The sequence below is a fragment of the Crocodylus porosus genome, unplaced genomic scaffold (assembly GCF_001723895.1).
Source record: "Crocodylus porosus isolate Cpor-Errol unplaced genomic scaffold, CroPor_comp1, whole genome shotgun sequence".
Taxonomy (NCBI): Eukaryota; Metazoa; Chordata; order Crocodylia; family Crocodylidae; genus Crocodylus; species Crocodylus porosus.
The window spans coordinates 24,760,160-24,773,695 of NW_017728906.1; the positions used below are offsets into that span (position 1 = coordinate 24,760,160).

Here is a 13,536-nt window from a genome sequence, read left to right on the forward strand (position 1 = left end):
ACAATTGAATAAGAGATGAGAAAAATCCAAGTCCTAAGACCTATTACCTATTTTATTGCTGGAGAAAATGGTCCCTACATAAATACTCTTAAACATATAGGCTTTTACCCTGATTCTCTACTACCCTTCTTGCTATGTATTCATTTACAATTCTGCAAAATAGGTTCAGAATGGTACTAAACCAGGGCATGGACAGACATTCTTTAGAAGGACTTCAAACTCTGCTTTAATACAAACTGCTTCAAATTTGGAGCACTGCAGCATTAGCCTGATGTTCCATCTGAAGTGCTTCAAAATGGCCAAGTTCATGTTGTAAAGGCTTCTGCAGTTAGGAGCCTGTAGAGCAAAGATCCCGGCCTGCCTGTCAGGCTCTGCAGAGGCTCCCAAACACTGCTGAGGACAGAGGAAAGAGTCCATTGGCCGATTGTTCTCCCTTCCCAGGTTGTCTTTGGTGCTCTGCACCATTGTGGTCTGGTCAGTTTCACCTCAGGAGACCTCATCAGTTACAGGATTGGCACTGTCAGCCCATGGCGCCTGGAATGGTTGGTACTTACCATCTTCTCTGCAGTCCCTGGGTGAACAGCACTGGGGCCATGCTATTCCTTCTATCCAATGCAAGGCAGAGAGATGTGGCTGATCTGAGCATGCTTTGTGTCTTCTTCCAGCGTTTGATAGTTGTTGGGCAATGGCCGGATAGCGTCAGAGGGTTCTCCTCCTCTCAGTTAGATCCCTCCAAGTCTTCCATGCCCTCAAAGTTGACCCCTGAGATTGCAACAAAGTGGGATTTTGTCAAGTCACCCCCCCCTCCAGAATCTGTGATGGCTCCTCATAAGCACATGTCCTTTTCTAAGCATTGAGATGAGTTGTGTTGCAGCTTCAGTACTCAAGCCTTGATGTACACTAGTGTCAGCTGCAGTCTTGCCCCTGAGCAGAGATAAAGTTTCTGGTAGATGGACTGATAGCGGTGACTTGTCCTAAGTGAGTAATGGATTTTTATGTCACTCCAAATAGCAAAATGATTTATTACCTCTATACCTCTAGTTTGGAGAGGGAGATGCAGCAGAAGATGGTGGTGCTGACATTCTGAGCACAGGCCACTGTCCACACACTGAAGAGACCTCAATACTATTCCATTATAGGCAAGAAAAGGTGATGCTGATTCCTTGGGGTGGCTATCCAGCAAAGTGAAGATACGGAATGCTTTCACCCCAGTTGTAAATAGATGACATCACATGCCAGCCAGGTCCTGTCCCTGAAGAAATGGAGTTTGGCATTATTTGAAAAGGCGGCTTCTCAGAGAACAAGAAGGGGGTGTGACCTACCGGCAGGCTGACCAACTACCTATTGTGCTCTGATGAAGATTGCAAATGGTAATGTGAAGTGCTTCATAGTGGAGTGCTTAAGAATTATTTCTGGGTTGTTTTTTTTTCCAGAGGTCATTTTTTAGACAAATCATCCCTTTTTGGAGTGTTTCATTTACTGCATGCATCTGTTACCTTGCTTTTTGGAAGGCATTAAAATCACTTAGAGTGCTCCAAATGTTACATTTATCTATATACTCACAATTGTACAGTATTTAAAGTAATAGAGAGTTGGGCATTTTTTGTGCATGTAATTCACAGGCTGTCAATACCTGTCCAAAGTGAAGTAAGAAATTAATTTGAGTAAACTAAATAGAAAATAAAATTATGCAAAAAGCTAGTATGTTAGTAAGTGGTTGTCATAGGAATAAACTCTGTATTTTAGTAACTTACAAGAGATAGTAGAATTTCTGTAAAACATAACTTTGTAAAGGGAGAAGTCTGTACTTGCATACCTTGACTGTCCACCAAAGAGTTATTGGCAAATATTTCAAACCAGTTGTTTCAGTAATGGGCAAAATTTGTGATGTCAGTCCTATTAGCACTCTGGGTTTAACATTCTTCGCAGATGAACATTTTCCACAGAAGAGATGCGATTCCTAGATACAAATTTAAGAGGTTCTGAAAATGAATGAGAACATCATGTCATTGCTCACCTAATTCTTGGCTAGGTCAGTAACACAAATCAGTTTGTTCTTTGATGCCTCAGTGTGCTCTTTGATCAAGCCTAGGCCCTTTTTTCTTTTTCATTTTTTGTGTTTCAGTTTCTCTGTGATTATGGATCTGTTTATCATCATTTACCTTTCTCTCTATTTACAACCATAAGAGAACTGTTAAATTTCACTTCTAAAGGGAAAGGGAAAGCCAGTAAGTCATACACCAAAATTACTGGTATCTAATGTAACATAAGCAAATCCTTCAGAGAAGAAGCTTTGTGCTCAAGAAAAGTCCCGTTAGACAGTTTCATCTTTCTCAAACCTTCACTGATATCCTGGGCAGAGAACCAAGATGTAAAAGAATGATGTCTATTTCGAAGTGTGATATCTGTTTTACAGTTCTGGAAGGGAGGGGTAGGGAATGAACAAGGACTTCAAGAATATGGAGGTAAACAAAAAATAGGCTAACATTATAAAGGACAATGGCTAGTTCAAGTCTGTGGTTCTCGGGCTTCCCCACAAGGTGGATCATTTCATAATAAATACATAACCTTTTGATAGCACTGAGCACTGTTGTGTATACCCCTCTATTGACCAAGGCAGTACTCACATGGAACATCCTGGGGAAGCACTACTATATGTTTTAACTGTTTTTAAATATGTAGAGTATATGTCCTTTTTTAAAAAAATACAACCTTATACACACTTTCTTCATTTGCCCATTAATTTAATTCTTCCCCCCTGTGCCTGATGTTTTTCCTCTTCCCTCTATTCATTCTGTGTATAAACATGATGGTCAGGCATGAGGTCCTCTTCTTCCTCGGGCTTTGTGTCCCTGTTTGGCTGAGTGGTGCTCTCTTATCATTACTTTCCCTCCATCAATTCCTGTTTGCTTTTTTCCATTGGTAGATGTCAACCTGAAGTCCTGATTTTGGTCCTATTTTTATAGAATATAGTTCTTGGTATAGGCAGATTAACTGGCAGCTGTTTGTTCTGGTTGTTTTGCAGGATCTTATTTGCAGTGAAGTATCTGAATACCTGGAGAAACAGTTAGGAAAAAAGAGTAACTAGCATCATGTTATGAGCAAGCTCTCCAGGGGTCAGCAGTAAGTACTTCCCCATATAAATAAAATGTGTGTGTATGTGTGGGACTTGATATTACTAGTCAGGTTGAAAAATTGTCCTCAGTGTCTTTGAGCATTTGACAAACATTTTTTCCCCCAAAAGGATCTTAAAGTATTGGCTGCTGGTTTTCTACTCATGTTAATCTTTGTCCTTCTTTCAGATACAATGGTGTTTAAAAAACATGTTCAAATTAAATTAGTTTTGGCTGTGAATCAGCAGAGGGAGTGCAAGAAATGTATTATATTGTAGGTATGTGTAACGTGTGTGTGTGTGTGTGTATAATGTGTGTGTACATGATGTGTATTGTGAATACCGCAAAAACAGTGGCCAGCTTCCTTTTTTGATAACAAAATCATTGGCTAGCTAACATTTATATTTTGTAAGGATATAAATTATCAGAAAACTTGTCAGATTGACTGGGCAGATAAACCCTTTAATGCAGCTTTTGGTGTAAATAGTCAATTTATTGCTGTGGCATTGTGGACTTCAGTTAGTTCGTTCAATTCAGTGGAGCTATACTGCCGTAGCGCGGCCTTTTGTTTATATGAAAGGACAAGTTTCTTCGTTCGGCGCAGCTTTAGAGTTTTTTGTGCAGTGCCTGATGGGTAACAATATGGAAGGATTCCCTGCTTATAAAACTACACCGGATTTATTCATTAAAAGAACTCTTACCAAAAAGTTTCAACTCAATTGCACATAGCATTGTAGGCTATGTACACAGAATAGTATTATGGTCCTTCCTCCACACTCTTCAATATCTCAGTCTCAGTTCTTCCCTTTAGTTTTTATACAGGTGGCTAAACAGAGTCTAGGGATGAAAAAGTATTTTAATTCCCAGGCTCTTTCTCCTTCATCTTCTTTTCTGAGACCTCAGGCAAGGGTTGTGATTAAGACGAGTTCTAAGAATGGGTTTCCATTTGATCCAACAAATGGACCTCCTAAGAGACATGCTTTTTGTATTAGGAACTGGTCCAAGATTGCAATTTCATTTTTCATAAGCTGCCTGCTATCAGTCATCAGAATAACTCATTCTGACCATACAACTTTACATGGATTTTGATTGGCTCAGAAGAGTTATATTTACTGCACACATCTAACATTCTACTAACAACTCATAAGAACCATCTAATGCTTTTTTTAAAAACATTCACATGCACAAATTAAAATTTGGATGGTTTTCCCCAATGGATCATAATAGTGTTAATGTTAGTTACATTATCTACATATGTACATTAACAGTGCTGCTTTAAACGACACATTTTATGGTATAGGGGATGTGATTTCAGAAGTAAACATGTGTTTTGCCACTGGATGGTGGAGTTCAGTAACAATGCACAAGTGTTACACTGCAGCTGCATTACAAAGCCTAATGGGTAGTTGGTCCCTGAGCACCACCTGCTGGCAGATTTTTGTGATAGCGTCAGAATCAGCTAAAGATGAAGCCATTGATTGATTGACCTTCCAGAAGAGAGAGAGAGAAAAAGAAAGAAAGCAGTCACAATCCTACCCATGACGGGAAAGATGAAGATAAATAAGCATCCCCTCCCCATTGCAAATAAAAATTGGAAATCATCTGGACTCTTTGGAATAAACTCAGACTCATTTAGATAAACTCAGATTGAAGGACCCCACCATTGTCACCAAAATCAAACAATGGAAAATAAAAACAGCATCAGCAAAAGTTGTGCATTGAAGAATGTGCTGTAAAGAGAAACAAGGAACTGGTTCACATCACCAACAACAGACAACTTGTTAGCCTGCTTATTGCAATATGAACATCTAGGCCCCTGTCTAAAAGAAATAGTATCAAGAAATATGTAGCACTCCTAGGAGTTGAACATAACTCTGCTACAAAATGCTAGCTGTTGATGGCAATATGTTATTTGAAACAATTTTTGACAGATTGGCAAAGGTAAGCCCTTCAACACACATTGGAATTTGATTTCTCCTGTGTACCTAACAATGAATGTAAAAGACCAGAGACCATGTCACCCTAACTGTTTCTGTTGTTGTCTTCTTCCACTTCATTATTTGATTAAACTTATAACTTGAGAGAAAAAAGAAAAGAGGTCTGTTCTGATTTGGATCCTGCCAAATTTCTAAAAATAGGAGATTAAAGAAAGGAACATAAAAATCATCTTTTTTTCCTGCAACTTTCATAGTAATGAAGAAAGGAAATGTGCTGATGGAATGTTCTGACAGAGTAGCAACCTGGGCACAAGCCAAGCAAACACCATTAACAAGGAGTGCTCATCCTGCCTCTGCTGTAGTCATGGAACAAAAGGTGAATACATGCACTATAAAGTTATCCCATATTTTTAAATCAATTACCTTAATTAAATTCTTTTGTTTTTCTTCTCTTTTGTCTCTCTCCTCCTTTCATTCATCATTCTTTCTTCTGCATCTGCTCTAACAGAAGCCTCTCTGCATTTGAGTAGTAAAGTTTGAATTCAATGGAGTGTTTATCCCAGAGACAGATTTAGCCCCATATTTGTAGACTTCTCATTCCCATAATTGAAAATTGATTGTTCGGAGTTAAAATGCTCTTTTTTTCAAGAGCCAAAGCACTCTTCTGGTGACCTTTAGGTGCTTGTAATTAAAGCTTGGATTATTTCAATTTGATCTAAATATACTGGTAACTCTCCCTGTGAAGAACTTGCCTCTATCAAAGGAAGAGTGGATTTATTTGCCTCTGTATCCTTCTAGGCAATGTCTGATGGAGTCCTCTCTTTACATCCAGCAAAAAAGGCAGTGACCAGATAGACCTAGAGAAGGTGTGGGTAGTGCATCATAAGTATTATTAGTGTCTCCTCTCCAAATATGAAAAGATGGAAAAACTTACACTGCTTAGATCACAGTGGGAGGTGCACAGGGTAATATCCAAAAAATACTTCTGAGTTAGAAATATAGGTAACAGGATAGAGAGGCTGTAGGGGAGAGTAAAAAGAGGAGAAGAAAGTTTGGGTGAAATGGAAGGAGAGAAGCAGGAATGTACTCTTGACTACAGCAAGGCAAACTACTTAAGGTATGTAAGTACTAAATGCTGGAGGCTGCAAGTGAGAAAGGAACAGTGGAAAAATCCCTGGTCATACCCAGTTTAACCTCTCTTTCAGCATCTTTCTCTGCCACTGTGTGACACAGGATACTAGGCAAGATGGGCTAATGGTGCGATGCAGTAAATGGCAAGTCTAATATTCTTATGTAACACTGCTGCTGCTACCCAGCTGATGACACAAGTACACACTCCAGTGCTTTCTGTTGGCTGCTGCAGTCTTTCTCAGGGTGCATTGCTTGCCCTGGTAGCAGAGCTGCTGAGTGGTGCCACAGAGAGCCTCCAGAACTGCACGGACGTACATGTGCTCTGGCAGCTTGCTGGCAAAGGCAAATATAAGTGTAGGTCAAGCTGATGTGTCCCAAGTGTCTGTGTTACTGTTCAGTCAAAAGCCACTAAAATGCAATGCATGTTCCATGTGAACAACAAGGTAGAAGAGAAGTTATGAATAAGAAAAAATAGGAGGAAAGCTAAGAGAAAACAAGTGCGTGGGGAAGAAGAAAAAGGTTAAAGAAAGTAGATGGAGGGGCTAAGTGTTAATTAGATCCATTAGTACTTAGTTGACATACATTTATGCACCTCTCCCCCATACCTCTTCACAGAGGTAAGTACTGAGTACAGGAAAATACTCTTGTAAGTATTTTACTGTAGGATAAATACATATGTGAGCTACAAGAAAAAGTCTTGTCTCCATGTTTGTTTTGGAAAGCAAACTTCAGGTAGAAGCTTATTCTGTCCTTATGAGAGAGGTCTAAATCTAGTGATAAAAACCTTTAAAATGTGTTTAAAACCCAAACTCCCAATAAATTGTGATTGCCTGAAGAAAATGCTCAGCTTACTCTTTAATTTTTTTTGTGTTTGTTTTTTCTTCATAATTTGTCCCTTAGCTGCTTATAAATCCAGTAACTGATCAAACCTTTAGTCTGTGGTGTTATCTTTTCATTCTTCTCCTAAGCTGAGATTAGCTTTGAAAGGGTTAATGCTGGAGTTCACTCCTCGTGCAGTGAGTATTCAGCATTTTAAGAGTTATATTTTCACTGATTTTTTTTTCATTATTGTACTATGAATACATGTTAATTAATCACAATTATAGAAAAAGTATTTTAAAGCATGATTATCCCATGAATACCTACAACTACTTTAAACTGGTCTGTAATTAATTAAGGGAGCTAGGAGAGTTAGAACTGGGAGTATATGGGGCCTTTTAAATCTTCACGTCTTTGATTAAAGTTGAGCTGACCACTAACCTGAACATGTTATTGTCTGATTCCTTTTATTGTTACCATTTTTAATACTCTCCTCAAAAAATAAAAATCTTTTCAGGATGCTCTTGTAAGCCCCACTTATACAGAGCTCCAAGAGATGGAAAAATGAGTGTGTATGTGTGTGTATAAAATGAGGGATGTATGAAGAGGGGTGTCTCAAGAATCATCCTTCATCATTTCTCAAAGTCCTTAGCCTGGCCCTGCGCATAAAGAAAAGATAATGGTGTATGAGAGAGGGTCCTTTTTCAGGTTTTTCCCCCCATACTTTCTTTTAAGGGTTGGCCAGACATTTTCAGTCTGATTTTTAACCCATCTATTGTTTTAGCCTTGTTGTATCAGAATCCATCAGAATTAAATTTTATCTCTGGTCCTGGGCTTAATATTGGAGAAAAAGAAGACAATATATGTCCAATAGGTTTGTCAAATATTTTGGTGTCTGATGCTAGTCCAAATCTTGGAATTTTAGGAAGGGTCCTAGAGAAACTTTTTGAATGAGAATGAATGTGTAATATATAATATGCACACAAATATACAACCTTCCAAAGGTGGTGTGTGTATGTGTGTATCTAAATGTGCACACACAAAACCATAAACACCAATACAATTCTAAAGTGTAGTGTTGTTAATGTGAGGGAGGAAGATTGATGGGAACAGGAAAAAGGGGATCTTAAAAACTATGCCTCAGACTTGAACATAAATTAAATTTGCCTTAGAAAAAGTTCATGCTAGCAATTTTGGCATATCTGGAAAGGGCTATAGAAAGAATTTGCTGTTTGAATGTTTTTTCCAACAAACTTTATCGTCTTTTCTTTCTCCCATGACTATCTTGCTGGTTCCGCTAAAACTCACTTCAAGCCAACCATAAAAACCTGATGGCAATATCCAGACAAACTAGTATGTAAGTGGACCTTTTTGATTATAAGCCCCTAGGCTTATAATACAAATATTATCCAAGCCTCACAGAACATTTGGCTTTAATAATTATGGCAGAATGTGGACACCCACACAGAGATGGCAAACAGCATTCATAAGGAAAGATTCAGAAAACTGGAGGTAGTAAATTCAGTAGTTTTAAATACAGTTGTACAAAAGTTACCTTAGATGGGAAACCAAAATGACCTAATATTTCATAGATTTCATAGACATCAGGGCTGGAAGGGACCTCGGGAGATCATCGAGTCCAGCCCCCTGCCCAAAGGGCAGGAGGTCAGCTGGGGTCATAGGATCCCATAGGATATAAGCTACCTAAATAGCAAAGGCACACTGACTGTATATTAGTAAAATCAGTGAAGATGAAATAAGTGAGAGGAAAGAAAAGAAAGACCAAAATTAATCTGTGGAGCACTTCGGATTCTCTTGAAGAATATCCAGCAAGTACATTTGATAAGAAATGATGAAATAATAAAGACACATGAAGAGAGAATGCTAAAATCTCAAGCAGGAATACTATCGGAATGTAACAAGGAACCCTGTCCCTGTTACTAGGCCTAAGAGGGGCTGTCTACATGTGGTCACTTAATGCGGATTAGCCCAATTTAATCCACATATGGGGCACGTGTCTACACATGCACAACCTTAATACAGCTTAAAAATGGTGATTTTAGGATATGTGAGCCTAATTTGATACCTGCTCAAAGCTCAGCAGGATTAATTAATGTGGATTAACATACGTGTAGATGAATTAATGTACATTAACTCAGGGACTTTAGTCCTGGGTCTGCCTGGCACTCCTGGCTGGTCTGTGGCAGCCCCTAGCTGCAGGCTATAAAAGCCCCAGCCATATTGTGCCTTGGGGCACACTGCATAGTGAGCCAGTGCTGCTGGGGGCAGCCCATCAGGCCCCATTTGCTCTACTGGACAGGACCCAACAAGCCTCTGCCCATCCTGTCTCCTAGCTAGAGCTTCTCCTTGGCCACAAGTGAGCATTGCAAAGGTCTGCAGCCTGCTGCATCCCTTGCCCAGCCCTGAGGTTTCCCCCAGGGCTGCTGACCCTTCTCACTATAGCAGCAGGGCCAGCACCTGCTTCCTGCTGCTCCTTACCCCCTGCTGCTCTCTCTCATTTTCAGGGCACTGCGGTGAAGCACCTCTGCCATGTGGTTCCCCAACCCTGGCTGTGCCCCTGTAGTGGGTGCTGCTGCCAGCCATCCAGAGCCTACATCACAGGGATAGCCATGCAGGGTCCCCAAGAGCTTGCATAGGAACTATGTTGAACAAGTCTTTCTCCCCAGTCCTGGCTCTGCCCACATGCCCACAACTATCCTGAGTGCCTGGGCCCTCTACTGAACCCCCAAGGAGGTGCACAACCTTATGGCACTCTGGGACAGGTCCAATGTCCAGAGGCAGGTTCTGTGGGATGGGTGTTGGAATGCCCACATTTATGGGGCCATCTTAGTCAAGATGCATGCACAAGGCCACTCCCACCCCACACAGTGCTGTTGAAAGCCAAGGCCCTGCAGGCACAGTGGGTGGCTGTGACTGACTTCAGTCATTGGTCTGTCATGCCTGTAAAACCACACTCTTCATGAGGCAGCTGACCCTCATTTTGGCACCTTGGGGGACAGGCTGCACCCCTGCTAGTGCTACCAGCAGAAGCAGCCTGGCCTTACCTATACACTGCCCTGATGACTTTGGTAACATTTCACCAGAGGAAGGGCACTTGGTCCTTCAGTACTGTGCCTCACCCACCTCCCCAGGTGCTGCACCCACGTGTGACACTGTGACAGGTAGCTCTCCAGGTAGCAATGGAGGTTGAGGGGCAGCCCAGGCTTTCCCCCCATGCCATTGTAGCTCAGGGTCCCCAACCACAAGTGCAGGTGTGCCTGGGGCACCAGCAGGATTGGCAGCAGCAGGGTGTAGTGGCTTTGCCAGCCCTCTCCCTACACAGACAGCTCATCACACACCACCCAGGGCACATGTAGCAGGAGCAGGCTTGGAGCACAGCAGCAGTGCGGGGATGGGGCTGGTCCCTGGGAGCCTCCCAGAGGAGGCAGCACCCATGGATGGAAAGGATGAGGACCCCCCCCATCTGAGGCTGGGCAATTTAGGGCTCTTGATGCAAAGTATCTTATCTCTTCAGTGTTGCAAACTCACAAAAGGCTTCTGCCTCTTGCTTCTGCAGAGCCAACATCTGGACATAGGAGAGAAGCCATATGACCCTGAGAGAGTGCCACCTCAGGGTCACCACCACCCACCCCTGGAGCCTTCCAGATATGTTGGCTGTGTCAGCAGCGTACCAAGGACTGGACCCTCTTGTTTCAGCAGCTGGTGGAAGTCATAGAAAACTCATTGGCATAGAAGCTGGCCTGACAGGAGGAAGACATCACCCAAGAAATAGCTCAGGAGAAGGCACGGGACTGGGCACGCTGGACATACTGGGCCTAGCTGAAGGCCTGGTACAGTGCTGTGTGGAACTGCTCTAGCATCAAATGGCCAGCCAGGCCTGGCCAGTGGTGCCTACATCCAGCCCCCTCCGTGCCTGGCCCCTGATCCCACAGGAGGAGGGCCTCCACAGGATCCCCTGGCATTCACTGTGGCCCCTAGACCTATGGGGGAGTGGTCTGCTGCCAGGGTGCTGGCTGCCTGCCACTGTGCCCAGGCACTCCCACCCCACAGCCCCCCATTCCAGAACTTGGACAGAGACTCAGCCTCTTGTACATAATTTTCAGTTTGGGAGGAGGACATTTTATTGGTGAGTGGGGAGAGTGGTGGAGGGGCTCTGTGTATGGGGGAAGGAGGAGAGAGGGGGCTCTGATTGAGGGGCAATGGGAGGAAGGATGGGGTGGGGATGTGAGGGGAACAAACATTGTTATTGCAAACATGTGCATGTCCTGAGTGTGGTTCTGGGGGGACAGAGAGAAGGGGGGGTGTGGGCTGCAGGGCAGGTGGGTGTCAGCAGGGATGGGCAGGTGCACCTCCATGAACTGAAGCTCCAGGTGGGGCCAGAGCTGGTGCAGACGGTCATCAAAGGTAACCCAGGTCATCCAGAACATGTCGACCCACTGGTGGTCATCCTATTCCTGCAGCACAGTGTGCTACCACCTGTCCTGGTGTAGTGGCTCCAGAGGTGGCAGGGCTGGTGGGACAGGAGGGTAATGGCAGTCCTGGCAGGGGCATCCTGGAGCCTGTGGCCACCTTGTATGGCAATAGGATGATGCATGATGGTGGGGCCCCAGAGACCATGTACCAGTTGTTCAGCAGGTGGGCAGAGTGGGTGGGGGTCTCAGGTGGTGCTAGGTGGCCCATTGTCAGGCATGCAGAATAGCAGTGGGTGAACAGGACAGCAGCCCTAAGGAGTGGGAGATCCTGTCCCTAGGTGCCATAGCCAGGAGCTGGGGCAGGCAGGGCTGGGAAGTTCAGCTGCAGCAGGGGCGCAGCAGGCACATGCTGCCTCTGTCTGTGCCACACTGCTGCTGTGAGACAGGAAGCATCAGCCCAGAGGTCGCAGTGTGGAGGGTGTGCTTTTAAGATGGCTGCCAAGTGCTGGCAGCTGGCTGTGGCTTCAGCATGGCTCCCAAGTGCTGGAAGCCATGTGTCCAGGGGGTGGAGCTCCCCCCAGGGGCCAAAGGAGCACATGGCAGATCTGGACTGACCTGGGACTAAAGTTAGTTCCAAGTCCCACCAGATGTAGACACCTGCCAAAATCCACTTAATCTGCATTAGTTTAATGCACATTAAATTTAAGCCCACTTAAAATCATGTGTAGATATGCCCAGAGAATAGGAAACCAAAGGCAGCAGCTTAGGTGGCCTGAGCCAAGGACTAAAAATCCCAGGCAGCTAATGAGGCAATTAGCTGCACCAGGTCTCTGGGTACAGAAAATTCAGTCACATGGCCAGAAGAAGGTTAGGCTTGGGGATATAAACCCAGTCACTGACCATGCATGGGATGCTCCTTGTATGCAGCAGGGAAAGGAGCATCCAGGAGAGAGGGTCTGCTGGAGAAGGACAGACCAACTGACTGACCAACCACCCATGGGAGCTGGATTGAGATGGTTTCAAGGGAGGTAGGGCCTGCAGGCAACATTTACCTTGATGGAGAGAGAGTATTTGTTTTTTGCAGCATCTGGCTTGTGTTTATGTTTCATTTTGAACTTGAGATGGGAGGACCTGGTTGTGGCTACAGGGACAGAGGAAGCAATGAGTTGGGGTGTGGGTGGTATTCCCTTTCCATAGGTGCCCAAAGCTAGTCCTGAGCCAGAGGGGCTGAGACTGGCAGAATGAAACTTGAATTCCAGGAGGGACTGCCACCAAGGCAGGGTAGATGACCCAGGAGCTGAGTTTTTAGACAGTGGACCAAAATTGGCCAGAGAAAAAGGAGGCCAAGGCTGTAACAGCTGAAGCCCCAAGAGGTGGTCAGAAGTCTGTAGGAGCACTCCCTTAAAGATAAGCACTCGAGGGAGAGCAAAGGCCCCAGGTGAGGTGCCAGCCTAGTTGGGCAGGCAAGGCAATCAGCAAAGTTACCCCCATATCTAGGGACAGCCTCCCTGTCACAACAAACAAAATAACATTAAAGTCATGATAGGTGAGACTGGGAAAGAGCTGATGGTTCAAACCATGATGGAGGGAGGGCCAGGTACCAGGGTGGCTTATCACTTCTAAAGGTACCACACAGGATAGAAAGGAAATGTTTATGCTAGAGAGATCAGGTTATAAAGTGTAATAATTCTTGCAAGTTAAGAGTAATACCTAACCTCTTGCACATCTAGGGCACATGCAGACATTATGCTTAGACTGATCTAAGTGAACATAAATTGATGTAAACCCATAACTATACAGAATTTGGTGCACATAGACTGCTCCAAAAATGACTCAAGCGGTCTAAGATAGACCTGTTGTGCAATACCTCCAATTCAGATTGGTTTAGGTTAGACTGAGGCATCAAACTTCTGTACTGTTTGTCTATCGATTCAAGTTAGATTGCTGTCTTCCAGCTGATGTTAGATAAGCCATCCTACCCTTTAACACTTCTAGTGGGACTCAAACTTAAGGCGGGGAGGTGTGTCGCAGGGCACTGAAGTGCCTTCTCCTAAAGAAGGACAGGTGTGGGTTGCTGAGGCAACCACAGCGGTCAGCTGACTG

General features: G+C 43.8%; 1 long non-coding RNA gene across 3 annotated transcripts in view; it reads left to right on the forward strand.

Moving 5' to 3' along the window:
- The window catches only part of LOC109305708, a 44,314-nt gene extending 33,117 nt beyond the window's left edge, over positions 1-11,197 (forward strand). The window contains exons 1-4 of one of the 3 annotated variants that reach the window (XR_002099674.1): positions 2,757-3,391; positions 5,305-5,426; positions 7,082-7,197; positions 10,578-11,197. This is a non-coding gene — a long non-coding RNA (uncharacterized LOC109305708). Of the gene's footprint in view, positions 1-2,756; positions 3,392-3,436; positions 5,427-7,081; positions 7,198-10,577 lie in introns of those variants that run through there. The other 2 variants (XR_002099675.1, XR_002099673.1) reach the window with 2 other exon arrangements.
- Positions 11,198-13,536: the final 2,339 nt, after the last annotated feature.